Genomic DNA, 14,697 nt, shown 5'->3' with positions numbered 1-14,697 from the left:
CCGTGGGTGCAGACCAGTTCAGAATTATACCTCCCGGGGATGGGAGATCACTTGGTGATTATGCTAGACCGGTCTACAACCAAGGATTATAAAGCATTAGACCACCTCCAGTGGCAACGAACAATTTTGAATTGAAGCAAGGGTTGCTCCAAACTCTTCAAAATTGTTGTGTCTTCAGAGGGAAGATGAACGAAGATCCAAACGCACATCTGATGGAATTCAAGGAGATTATGAACACCTTTCAATATAATGGTGTTTCAGAAGATGCAGTTTACTTAAGGGCATTCTCCTTCACACTCAAAGATGATGCGAAGCAGTGGCTTCGAAGCTTGCCTCAGGGATCAATTAGAACATGGGAGGAGATGACCAGGAAATTTCTTGATAAACATTTCTCCTCAGCTAAGACGGGCAAGTTTAGAAGAGAGATCCATAACTTTTTCTAGAAAGATACTGAAACTATGTTTGAAGCCTGGGAGAGGTTTAAGGAAATAGTTCGAAAGTGTCAACATAGCGGAATTGTACTCTGGATGCAACTCCGGGATTTTTGGGATGCTTTGACACTGGCCTCACGTAAAACATCGAGTAATGCAGCTGGAGACCCTTTGATGAAAAAGACACTAGAGGAGATAGTCACTATTCTTGATGAATTGTCCGAAGATGCAAATCAGTGGCCCTCTGAAATTGTTGAAAGAAGAAGGGCAAATGGTGTTCACCAGGTTTATGCTAACACATCTGTGCAGGTACAACTTGATGTCATGGCGAAAGAGATAAGGAAGCTGACCTTAGCTTCAATACAAAGTGAGAATCACGCAGCTTGTGATATATGTGGAAGAGGACACCCTACTCATGAGTGTCAGGCCTCAACTAAGAAAGTAAATGGTATGGGAAATTATAACTTCAATGCATGGGTCAAAAGCACCTCGATGTTTTGTGGAGTTCACCTGGGGGTACTACAAATGCATGGCAACAAAACAACTCCAGATTCCAGTGACAAAGAGCCCTAGGCTTCCAAAATCAGCAGAGGCTGCAGTTTCAACCTCAATAATCCACTCAATCTGGGTTAGAAGATCTAATGAAGTCTTTCATTGTCAAGACATATGAGAGATTAGATGCTCATGGTTCAGCTATGAAAGAACCTGGAACTAGTTTGAGAAACTTGGAGAAGCGAGTGGGACAAATTGCAACCATATTATTTTAGAGAATCCCAGGTATTCTGCCAGCTGATACTGAAAGAAACCCCAAGGAGACGGTAAATGTTGTAACTCTGAGAAGTGGACAAGTAGTCAAAGAGCCCACTCCAGTCCAAAAGAGGTGTTACCTAAAAAGGAAAGTGGGGAGCAGCTTGAAGATGAAGTTGATAAGAAGAAGAAAGGCAAAAAGGGAATTGAGAAAAAGAAGAAGGAAGAGAATTCAAGAAGGGATGAATCCGAAGAGAGCAAGCACATGCCTGCTCTACCTTTTCCCCAAAAGCTTTATAGAGAGAAGCTGGACAAGCAATTTGTGAGATTTCTGGATATGATGAAACAAGTTAATGTAAATTTACCATTCACAGAGGTGCTCTCCCAAATGCCATCTTATGCAAAATTCTTGAAGGAAATCCTAACAAAGAAGAGAAAGATAGAAGAAACATCAGTAGTCAAGCTCACAGAGCATTGCAGTGCAATCTTGCAAAAAACAAATCCCACAAAAGTGTGGAGATCCGGGGAGTTTTACTATACCTTGATCTTTAGGCTCTATTAAATTTGATAAGTCTTTATGTGATTCTGGTGCCTCAATTAATCTAATGCCTTTGTCTATTTACAGGAAGCTGGAGAGTGAGATTGGAGAGATAAGGTCGGTACCAATATCTTTGCAGTTGGTTGACCAAACAACTCTGATACCCGAGGGGATAGTGGAAGATGTTTTAATGCAGGTAGATAAGTTTGTATTTACTGTAGACTTTATAGTAGTGAATATGGAGGAGAATAATGAGGTCCCTCTCATCTTAGGAAGACCATTCTTAGTAACTAGTAGAGCAACCTTAGACATGCACGAGAGAAGACTCATGCTTAGCGTGGGTGAGGAGATTGTGACATTTGAGATGAATGTAGAAATAGGGGTGAAGAAGGAGAAGCCAGTTGCAAGTGTTGAGTGGAAACTGAAGAGCTCGAAAGAAAAGGTTGCAATGAGTGGAAAAGATAAGTGTGGGGTATACCCCAAGAAGGCTGAGAAGAAGTTGTCTGCATGGATATGTGCATTGGTTCAAGCGCATGGAATGGAGCCCGACTTCGACTCAGACCCCGACTGAAAATTCAGGGAAGTTTCTTTTACCTTATGCTTTTTAATTGTGTGTCATGGGGATATGCCACAACTTAAAGTGTGGGGTGGGGAAAATTGTATGTTGTATATATCTGTATTAGTAATTTAGTTTTGTTGTTTTGGTAGTTAGAGATAGAAAAATAAGAAAAACCATAAAAATTTAAAAATTTTGACTTTTTCCGACGATGGATATCATTCGACGGGTTTCCTGAGTGATTAAAGTCGAAAGAAAAAGACAAAAAGATTTTATTTTGTTAGGTAGTGTAATAATTTCCCCTTAGTTTTTCTTTGTGCCGCGGTTCTTTTTCAACGGTTTTGTTTGAACCGGGTGTAGTTAGTTTTTATTTTGTAGAATAGTAGGAAACCTTGTGCTATGATTTGAATTGAAAGAAATATCTCTTAAATTTATTATGCCTTGAGAATATTGAGTTCTTTAGTTGTGACGCTTAGGCTTGATTTTTGACTCTTGTATAGGTGCCTTAAAGTGTATGATCTTAACTTTGCTTAACTGCGTTGACTAGAGTGTCTTGATAGTTCGATCCTGAATGAGTTATGTGCCATGTGTGTGTGAGGTTTTGTGTTATTCTGTGCATTGCATTTGATGTCTAGAACTTGCCCCGTGTGTTTGCAAAGCGAAATAATAGTTTTATTCAGTCTTGGAAGTGATTTAGGCATTTCTTTGCTGAGCCAGTTATAAGCTTTTACCCACCTAATTTTTATGTATCGTAGTTAACCCCTTTGAGTCTGTAATCGTGTTTCTTAGGAACCACATTACAAGTCTTACCCATTTGTTTGAATTGACCATCTATTTGAACCATTTACCTATAGTAAGCACTTGAATTGATTATGAACTTTGTAAAAGTTTAAGTGTGCGGTTGTTGGTTTGGCTTTTGAGTGGAACTAATGAAATAAGGAGAAAGGTGCACTATTTTAGAAAAAGTAAGAGCCACTTGAATTGAAAAAGAAAGAAAAAATTGGTGTATTGTTGTGCAATGATTCTTTGATAAGTGGTAACTTGATGTAATTGTGCTTAAAGAAGTAGGGAATTAATTGTCACGCCCCGAACTCGGGGAGTGCGAAGCCTGTTAGATACTTTCTACCCAAACTCACTTATGAATAAAGAGAATACATATTTTCGTTGATTAGACCTTAAAGAGATTATGTATATAATACCAAATTATCACCATTAGTTACTTCATTTTAAAGTCTCAAATTTCACACACATTTTTCATGGTCTGAAATGGAACAAGTAATTCAAACACAACATAACATTGTTTGACTTCCCCAACACCAATATACAACCCACACTATGTCTACTGAGCCTCTAATCGATACATGAGAGTATTATGATAATGCCGGCAACAAGGCCCCGACTATACCTCAAACACAATACACAAGGAACAAAAGATACATGACCCCGAAATGAGGTGGAGCTCACCAAGTCTGCTCGGAAGAGGGTGTACCGCTATCACTGATCAGTGTCTCCTGCTGTGGAACCACTTGTATCTATTGAAGATGCAGCACCCCCGGTAAAAGAGACGTTAGTACATATGGAATAGTACTAGTATGAATGACAAAACACGCTCTCAATAGAATAATAAATAATACGAGGAAGAACAATCATAATATCAGTGGAAGCCACAAACAACATCAGACCTCAAATTAGGATCAAGACAGTGTTCATATTAATTTCCATATCTTAAGTTGGGAGATCTTTAATACCAATATGCCACCATTCACGATACCAATATTCACAATACCAATACCACTGTACTTTTAGCACGGAGTCCGATCACGACCTGATCGGCTAGGCCATCTCATTAGAGACATCAACCACAAATATAATTTCCAGCACAATAAGCACCATGTGTGCGGCATGGCGTCCGATCACGACCCGATCGGCTAGGCCGTCTCATTCGAGGCATCAACCTTTTTATACCAATCATATCATTTCATACTTCTTTCACATCTTTTCATTTCATTGGCACTAATGGACACAATTATAAAATCATTTTTGGCACGTCAGCCGTATTTGGTATTTCATGCTCACCTTTTCACTTTCAAACATCATCGTCATCAACAACAACAACAACAATTCAATTCAAGGTTTTTAGTACACATATAAGCAATTAAGAGTCTTAGGCACTTAGAGATATTTCACAAAATTTGGCATAATAGCCTTCGTTTGAGCTTGACTTGAAGTCGCAACATTATTAATGCACAGCCCATACTTTAAACACATTCTCAAATGATAACATAACATGATAAAAGCATTTGGGATACATATTGAACATATATCTTTCAACACAAGCTTATTCGGAATAGTCACTTTTATAATGAACAACTCGGGACTTACATACCGTGGGATTCAATTATAAGAGAGGAGTTTAGCCAACATACCTTACTTGAGCTTCCTTAAACTCTAAAATATTTCAGAAATCTTAGCAACTTCGATCTATTTTAGAAATGTAACAAATTGAACCAAAATTAGTAAGATGATCATGGTTCTACCTTATTTGAGTATTTTATCAAATACTATGTGTGCATTAAGGTTTCAAGGTTCTTTTATGGAGGATTCCATCATCCCACAACTCCTTCTTTACAATTTTTAGCTCAACAATCTTCCTACACCCCTTGATAACACATGCATGCAAAATAACCAACTCCCATACCCAAGAATTATCTTACTAATTACCCATTACTAGTTAACTTTCGAAATGAAGGGTTAGGGTGTAGAATATTACCTCTAGGATGAAGACCTAATGAGTTTTCCTTGTTAATCTTCCAAGATTCTAGCAAGAATTGAAGAACAAATTGTTGAAGAACTCTCTCCCACTCTAGGGCACTTTCTAACCCTCAAAATATCAGGTTTTTGCTAAAAAAAATGGTACATATCGCCTATTTAACGAAGTAGGGTCGGGTTATAAAAAACCAAAAATGAAGATCCGGAACAGGATCTGCGGTCACATATGTGACCGCATAATGCATCTGCGGTACGTGAAATGAACCGCAAAATGAACCTCTGGAACTGGGCAACTCTGCCTGGGTTTGTGGTCACTATGCGGCCTACAGACTTGTTCTGCGGTCGCATAATAAACCTGAAGAACAGTTCTTCGGTCGCACAGTCGACCGCAGAATGACACCCAAACCTGCCCAGTCCTGCCTCACTCTGCGGCCATTCTGTGGCCCGCAGAGTGGTTCTGCAGTTGCATAATGGACCGCAGAAACGCCTTTTTCTGCCAATAATTTCCTTTAACTCCTTAGTGCACTGTTAGACCTAAAAAGTTCGTACCGCAGAGAGTCTGAAGAATTTCTACAACCCTCAAACACGTAAGCTTACTTCGGCACCACGAAACCTTAAATTACCTTGCAAAATTTTACGGGGCCTTACATTAATGTATATTGATGTGAATGTGGAGTTTTGGTTTGACATAAGTATGGGGTTTTGAAAGGTGAAATGTATGTATTAAAGTGCTTAGGGAGGTGTAGTCACTCTTATATATAAATGTATCCTACTCATCCCGCAGCCCGCATTACAACCAATTAAAGTCCTACTTAATCTTTGACTGAATGTGCTCGATTAGTTAAGTAGTACACTACGAGCAAGCCTATGGTTCATCGTTTGTGGCATAGGAATGTTGTTTCTGAGAGTGAGTGAATTTTTTCTATCTTGAGTTCATAATTGTTCTTAATTTCTATTGTGTGTGGAACGACTCTCTATTGTGGTGAGGGCACTTGATTCATGAAGGAAAGGTAATGTCGTTGATCTCTGTGTTAGAGTAAGTGAGCGGGTTATAAATAATGCGTGGTGCTTTTGAGTCATATTTTGAGGCTATGATGTTACGTTATTGTGCTTAATATATTTTAAATATTCTTGGTTTCATGAGTTATGAGAGTTGTTTAAAAAGGTCGTGTCAATATGAAGTGTAGTTTGATTGCTCGAGGACAAGCAATGGTTTAAGTGTGGGGTGTTGATGGAAGGCTATAATCTCATGTTTTAGTCTCTTATTGCACTCTAATTTACTGCACTTTAATTGAGTTTGAGCTTTAATCGCTAGTGTTTTGCACTAATTTTGTATTTTATGCCTTGTAAAGAAATTTCGAGATATGTAAATGTTATGGAGCTAATTCGAGTGATTTGGAGCTTTGAAGTCTCAGTAAAAGCCTAAGTGATTAAGCCGGGATTGTGTTAGGGGGTCGAGGAACAAGTCTAGATGTCAAAATCGAAGCAAAAAGTCGAACTCTGAGAAAACTACACTAGCGCGGCGCATGGGGAACCGCGCATGTGTAAAATCCGGCCATCTATTAGAAATCAACTCTATGGAAATCCCCACTAATGCCCCGCATGTCGCGTTTCCCCATGCGCCGTGCCTCTGCAAATTTTACAGAGTATTTTCCTATTTCGCGCGGGAGAATGTATTTTCGTCTGGGCCCGATCCTACTTGGTATAAATACATGGAAAAACGGTATTTTTGGGACTTTTGACACATCTAAGACCTAAGGAGTCTAAGGAGAAAGTGGATAAGCAAAAGCACTAGGAATTCATCATTCAATCCTACTCAAGACACGAGTTTGGATCGTTTTATGTTTTTCTTTACTTTAAACATTTTGGTGATGAATTACTCCATATCTATGGAGTAGTTCCCTTTATGGTTTGATGGATTTGGTGTATTGATATTTATTTGCGGATTATAACTCTAGGTTTTATGCATTGAATCATTTTGGATGCTTTAATAGTTGCATCTATATTCACATGTTCATGTAATCAAGAGAGGCATAACTTGTGATATCCTTGCATTATCTTGTTGGTTGAATTCATTAATTCCTCTTAGTAATTGAAAGAGGCTAGTTGAATTGTTCATTAAACCTAGTTAGGGGGATAATCGAAAGAGGTTCTCCTAAAGACCATTCCACTACGAAGTCGTGCATATCTTCACCGAGCTTAAATTGGTTCATACTGTGAGGTTGAGATTTAAGCGAGAGAGGAGTTTCTACTAAATGTTTGAACTAATAATTGAGTGAATTTGAGAGACTCACTTGAACATTAGGAGTGAAGTAACTAGAATTAAATCCCAGACCTTTATCGTACACTTATCCAATCAACCCCTATTTTCTCCCATTGATATCTTCCTTGCTTACTTTTGTTTCGATTGGCATTCGTCAATTAGCTTTAGATTCTTAGTTAATTTTAGTTTTTAATCACATAATTCTACACTGCTGATCATCTTGGATAGCAATCTAGCTACAAAGTACGATAATATTGTTTAACTCCAATCCTTGTGGATACGATATTATATTTTACTATATTCGACTAGCCAACATATTTAAGTGTATGTTTTGCTCTTGTAAGTGAACATCTGATGCACTGCCTCGGCAGTGTCGGCAACAAGATCAGGCTCCTCAGACTGGCTAGCTAGTGCCACCGGTGCTATTGGTGCTGTAGGATCTGGGCCTGAATGGTGTGGGTCAATCGGCATGTCAAATGAAAGATCTCCGGCTGTAGCAAGCCTGGTCACCTATCTCCGAAGCTTGTCCACTGACTTCTTGTTGGCCTGAGACTTTCTCATCTTCTTTACTTCTTTTCCTAGCTCTTCGATCACTGACCCGTCCTACACCAAGGTCACCATAATAGTGTTATGTTTCTCTAGGATCTTCTTTAATGTCTCCTCCACTATCGGGGGAAACTGAGGTGCTTGAGAAGTAGATTGTGCTGCAAAAATACTAAATAAGTCAAACAACTTTGCAGTTGCTATCTACATCTAGTTGTTGAGGCTCGCCAATGTCTAAGAGACTCGCAACGCAGAAAGTGGGGCAGTAGGCATAGGCACCGGCTTCAAAGCCGAAGTGGAAGCTGTAGCATGAACTACAAAAGAGGTTGTGGATGATGGCAGAGGCATAGCTGTGGCACTGGAGGAAGGCTCGGCCGAAGTGGATGGAATAACAACTGCATCAACATCTACCATAGCTCGCTCATCAGACTGGCCCGTAGTGGTAGAAGCCTGAACTTTCTTCTACGGGTTGTTCACATCCATCAGTGAATACTAAGTATAAGACTTCTTCGACCTCACCTTTGTGTCATAATCCCTCGGCTCGACCCTTGCATCTGTGAGGTATTCTGTTATAGTGTTGGGATACGGATAGGATGAGTCATATTGCCGAGAATTTACTGAGATGTTGGCCGACATCACGGCCCCCACATTGATAGGGTACCCGACCATAATAGAAGAAACCAAGACTGCTTGAGGAATCAGAAGGTAAGTCTCATTCTGGGACGGGTCCAGTCTGCTGCAAATAAAGGTTTGCCACCCCTTTGTCTCAAAACTCAGCGTGCTCCTGTAGATAGCAACCCCAGCGGTAATCAATAGTGGTGGTGGCCCTGGTGCTGCTAGAATCTCTGCTAACCAAGGCCGGGCTGCATCTCCCATCTCAAGCTTCTCCAAATATTCCTTTGGCTCAACATCTTCAAAACCCAAGTATTTGTTGAGTGTATTCTGATCAAATCTCACTTTGAGGTTACGCACTTTGGTGACATTTGTCCCCTTTTTGATATGCGCCACATTGGCATAGAATTCACGAACAAGGTACTCTTTGGCATCCACGACACTCTGGGTGAACCACATCCACCCCTTGCGTTCCTTGAACTGTCTCAGCATTGCTGGGTTGTACCTCTCCAAATCTTTTAGCTGAAACTATCGCTCAAGAGTAAGCGACCTCACTGGCCACCATGTACGAAAGTTGGTGAAGGAGGCCAAGCTAAAAAAATGGTCCTCCCAGACTTCTATCTTGTTTGACCTTTCAAGACCGGCAGCTGTAGCATCACCCCCTCTTCCATCATCGAGAATATCTTGAACTGGAGTATCTTGTGCCACAGGAACAGGTGTAGCTGATGGCTCAGAAGCCTGACTAGCTCTTTCCGATCCCTCAGAAGTGCTATGAGATGAGGACGACTCATCCCTGAGTTGGAGGCCTTGACTATACGGCCGACTGCTCTTGAACAGAGGCTTAGTTTCCCTCTGATGCTTCCCTAGACGGGACATAAGAGCTCAACTCAAAGAGATCTTCACCTTTCCCTCTGTCGGTTGTCGCTTTGTTTGTTATTGTCCTTTGTTGGCCGAGGGGTAAGGCACTCTTGCCTCGACCCCTAGAAGGTTCACTCCTCCCTTTAAAAGTGTCGCATCTGCCTCTAGATTGAACCATTATCTATATCAAGCAAAGGCGATTGTTAGTTGCACTTCAATGTTCAGATGTACAAGGAGATATGAAAGTATACACCAAGAAACATAGTGAGGTTCACAGTTAAAGCATGCTTAAAGCAGAAGGATCTGCGGTCCGCAAAACATGTAGATTCTCTGATGACAGTAAAAGGGTTGTCTTGTGACTGCGATGGAAAATCTGCGGTCCACATGTTTTATATTGCGGTCGTAGATCCCTTCTTTCACTATGTTGCTCTAAAACACTATCTGCAGACCGTACAATTTTAGGTGCGGCCGCAGAAGTCAAAAACTACGAACAATCAGTTTTTCTATCTAGGTTTTGCAAATTTTATGCAAATTTTGACATGGCAACAACATAGAGGCATGAAAATATGTTGACCCAATCCCCATAGAGAATGTATTAGTTAACCCACTACATATTTACCTCCACATGAACGAACAATTGAATTTTATTTACAAATGGCCTAAAAAATGACTAAAAGTTTACAAATTAAAAGAAAAAGATTAAAAAGAAATTGAAGCATACCAGATGAATGAGTGTGAAGAGTGACTGATCAAATATGTTGTGTGTGTGGACAGAGAGCTTCACAAAGAAATTGCACGAGGGTACTATTTTTGTGCTCAGTCGCATCTATTCCTTTATTTATACTACTTGTTTTTGCTAAGGTAATGAAGGGCGAGTGCGGCCGCACAATTTCAATTGCGGTCCGCACTCGGTTACCTGGGTCTTCGGTTTTGATTCTTCATCTGCGGTCCGCATAATTTTGTATGTGGCTGCAGATTTCTTATTGATGCCGTAGATTTCCTCTTGCAGTCGAACATTGACCTTTTCTCTGACATATTAAACTTTAGAGAGTTTTCATTTCCAACTTTTCATTTGTGTGGTCCGCAAGCTAATTGTGCGGCCGCAGTACACTTTTGCTACAACAACCATAAATGTGCAGTCTGCACAAATCAACTGCGGGCCGCAATTCTTTCAACACTTAGCCACATTTTTGTACACAGTTCCTGTAAGTCACCCTCAGACCTTTAGCACACTTCAAATCAAGTTAGCACAAACATAACACCTAACTATAAAAGAAGAAAAAAACATTGGTTGCCTCCCAAGAAGCGCTTGATTTAACGTCGCGCCACGACGCAGAATACCATCAATTGAAATGAATGACCGCCACGACGTGGCTATCTCCAACTTTTACCAAATAGTGTTTCACCCGGTGACCATTGACTCGGAATACTTCATTATTTTTGTTCTTCAAGTCCAATGCACCAAAAGGTGTCACACCCACAATTTCTAAAGGACCTCTCCATTTAGACATTAGCTTCCCGGGAAACATCCTCAACCTTGAGTTGAACAACAATACAAGATCACCCACCTTGAACTCTTTGTTCCAAATGTATTTGTCATGAAGATATTTCATAATTTATTTGTGCATGGACGAACTTGCATAAGCATGGTACCGGAACTCATCCAGTTCATTTAAATGTGCAACCCTCAAGTTAGCGGCTACATCCCAATCAAGATTTAACTTCTTTAGAGCCCACATGGCCTTGTGCTCTAGTTCCACAGGAAGATGACAAGCTTTTTCAAACACCAACTGGTATGGCGACATTCCGATAGGTGTTTTGTAAGCCATCCGACAAGCCCATAGTGCATCATCAATCTTCTTGGACCAATCCGTCCGATTAGTATTCACCGTTTTGGAAAAAATACTCTTTATCTCCAGGTTGGAGACTACCACTTGACCGCTAGCTTGTGGATGATAGGGACTTGTGATTTTATGAGTAACACCATACTTGCCAAGTAAAATGTCAAAAGTCTTGTTGCAAAAATATGACCCCCATCGCTTATAATGGCCCGCGGAGTACCAAACCTTGTGAAAATATTCTTCTTCAAGCACGCCACCACACTTCTCACCACATTATTGGGTAGAGAAATGGCCTCAACCCATTTGGAAACATAATCAACCGCGACCAAGATATAGGTGATTCCACAAGAACTCACAAAAGGACCCATGAAGTCAATACTCCACACATCAAAAATATCAATATCTAGAATAGTAGTGAGAGGCATTTCATTTTTCTTTGAGATTCCACCGGCCCATTGATATTCATCACATCTTTTCACTAGCTCACTAGCAACTTAGCACTTTGGCCACCGTTCTTGCTCCAATATGATGACCACCATATGGAGAAGAATGAACAACCCCAAGAATTTTACCTTGTTTTCTTTCGGTATACATTTTCTAATTACCCCATCTGTACAAATCCGGAAAAGGTATGGTTCATCCCAATAATAATCTTGACAATCCCGTTTGAGCTTCTTCCTTTGGTTTGAAGAGAACTCATCTGGGATGATTCCACACACAAAGAAATTTGCTAGATCAGCGAACCATGGTTCCTCTTTCATTGAAAAGCCAAGAGTTGCTCATCGGGGAAGGAGTCATTGATTTCAAGGCCATCATGTGGCCTCCCCTCCTCCTCCAAACGAGACAAGTGGTCCGCCACTTGGTTTTCACTCCTTTTTCTATCTTGGATGTCAATATCAATCTCTTGCAACAAAATCACCCATCTCATCAACCGAGCTTTGGAGTCATTCTTGCTCATAAGATACCAAAGTGCTGCATGATCCGTGTGGACAATGACCTTTGCACCCATCAAGTACGGGCAGAACTTCTCAATTGCAAACACAATAGCAAGGAGCTATTTCTCCGTAACGGTGTAGTTGACTTGAGCATTATTCATGGTCTTACTAGCATAGTAGACCGGATGAAAAATCTTGTTAATGTGTTGCCCCAAAACAGCCCCAACCACTACATCACTTGCATCACACATGAGTTCAAAAGGGACACTCCAATTTGGAGCGGTGATAATGGGAGTAGTTGTCAACTTGAACTTTAACAATTCAAAAGATCTCATGCAATCATCATCCAAATTGAACTTAGCATCCTTCTCAAGAAGCTTTCACAACGGGTTCACCACCTTAGAGAAATCTTTGATGAAATGCCGGTAAAACCCCGTGTGGCCTAAGAAACTCCGCACACCCTTCACCGAAGTTAGGGTGAAAGTTTAGAAATCACCTCAATATTTGCCTTGTCAACTTCAATTCCATTCATTGACATTTTGTGCCCAAGAACAATGCCATCCTCGACCACGAAATGACACGTATCCCAATTGAGCATCAAATTTATTTTTTCACATCTTGCCAACACTTTATCTAAATTTGCAAGATAATCATCAAAAGAATATCAAACCACCGAGAAGTCATCCATGAACACTTCAAGGTAGTCCTCCATCATGTCCGTGAAGATAGCCATCATACACCTTTGAAAAGTCGTCGGTGCATTGCACAAACCAAATGGTATCCGCTTGAAGGCAAAAGTACCATAGGGACATGTAAAGGTTGTTTTCTCTTGATCCTCCAGAGAAATAAAAATTTGGTTGTAGCCCAAATACCCACCAATAAAGAAATAGAAAGCACGGCCGACAAATCTATCAAGCATTTGATCTAAGAAAGGAAGTGGAAAATGATCCTTCCTTGTGACTTTGTTGAGCTTGCGATAGTCCATACGCATTCTACATCCGGTCATCGTTCTTGTAGGAATCAACTCATTCTTGTCATTGGTGACCACCATCATGCCCCCCTTCTTCCGGACACATTGAACCGAAGAAGTCCACGAACTATCGGAGATGGGGTAGACAACCTCGGCATCCAACCACTTGATAATCTCCTTTTTGACAACTTCTTGGATAGCCTCATTGAGTCTCCTTTGATGTTTAATAGATGGTTTGGCGCCTTCCTCCATGTTGATCTTATGCATGCAAAATTCAGGGCTTATTCTCCATATATCCGCCAATGTCCACCCAATAGCCTTCTTCCTCTTTTGTAGCACCACCAATGTAGAATCTACCTACATGTTAGTCGGGAAAGAATAACCGGTAGAGTAAAACAAGGGACAAGAAATTCATACCGAAGATGTGGAGGAAATGGTTTTAACTCCAAGGTAGGAGGCTCTTTAATATAAGGCTTTGTAGGAGGAGTTTTCCTATTTTCAAGATCCAAAGATAATTTTCGGGGTGCATAATTCTACGACCCCATTCCTTACAAAGAGTTCACACATTCCATGAAGCCATCCATCTCGTCATCATCAAAGTTGAGCAAGACGGCCTCCATCATATCACCAACATTGATCATAGCACTTGTGTCATCCATAATAACATCGGTCACCAACTCCACAAAAGAACACACCTCATTGCTATTCGGTTGCCGCATGGACTTACACACATGGAACACCACTTTTTCATCACTAAACCGGAAAGTGCATTCTATGGTTTCAACATCACAAAGAGCCTTCCTCGTAGCAAGGAAAGGTCTTCCAAGAATAATCGGCACCTCATAATCAACTTCACAATCTAGAATGACAAAATTTGCTGGAAGAATGAATTTATCAACACGAACCAAGACATCTTCAATCACTCCCAAAGGTCTCTTCATAGTAAGATCAGCCATTTGCAATCTCATAGAGGTGGGTCTTGGTTGCCCAATTCCCAAGGTCTTGAAAATCGAATAGGGCATCAAATTGATACTTTCTCGAAGATAACAAAGAGATTTTGCAAACTCGGCACTTTCAATTGTACAAGGAATCATGAAAGCACTGGGATCTTCCAACTTGGGAGCCATTGAATGCGCAATTACACTCACTTGATGAGTGACTTTGATTGTTTCAAAATTCATTGACCGCTTCATTGTCACGAGATCCTTCATAAACTTTGCATAACCGAGCATCTGCTCAAAAGCTTCAACTAATGGCATATTGATTGAGAGACTCTTCATCATTTGAATGAACTTCTTGAATTGATTCTCGCCATTTTTCTTGGCAAGTCTTTGAGGGTATGGATGTGGAGGCTTAGGCAATGGTTTCTTAGCCTTTTGCACTACCGACTCCAGTATGTCAATAATGTGATCACTAGATGGGTTCACCTCTTCTTGAGTCTCTTCCACACTATCCTCAATATCAATCCGAACTTCATCATTTGATTGCACCAGATTGTTCGGGACCTCTTCTTCTTGTACCACTTGTTCATCATCCACAAGTTGCTTTTCACTTGAGGTGGGTGCTTTCCCACCTTTTTTCACATCTTGTAGTAATGGCTATGGCATGCCCCGTGTTGTTTACACCCTTTGGGT

General features: G+C 40.6%; 1 non-coding gene across 1 annotated transcript; it reads right to left on the bottom strand.

The window, feature by feature from the left end:
* Nucleotides 1–410: 410 nt before the first annotated feature.
* LOC142180477 (small nucleolar RNA R71) lies at nucleotides 411–517 on the bottom strand. Its single transcript, XR_012709100.1, has one exon. It is a non-coding gene; the product is annotated as a small nucleolar RNA R71 (small nucleolar RNA).
* Nucleotides 518–14,697: the final 14,180 nt, after the last annotated feature.

This window comes from Nicotiana tabacum, chromosome 4, assembly GCF_000715075.1.
Source record: "Nicotiana tabacum cultivar K326 chromosome 4, ASM71507v2, whole genome shotgun sequence".
Lineage (NCBI taxonomy): Eukaryota > Viridiplantae > Streptophyta > Magnoliopsida > Solanales > Solanaceae > Nicotiana > Nicotiana tabacum.
Note: the sequence above shows the minus strand (reverse complement) of the source record. Positions and strands in the feature narration are given on the sequence as shown.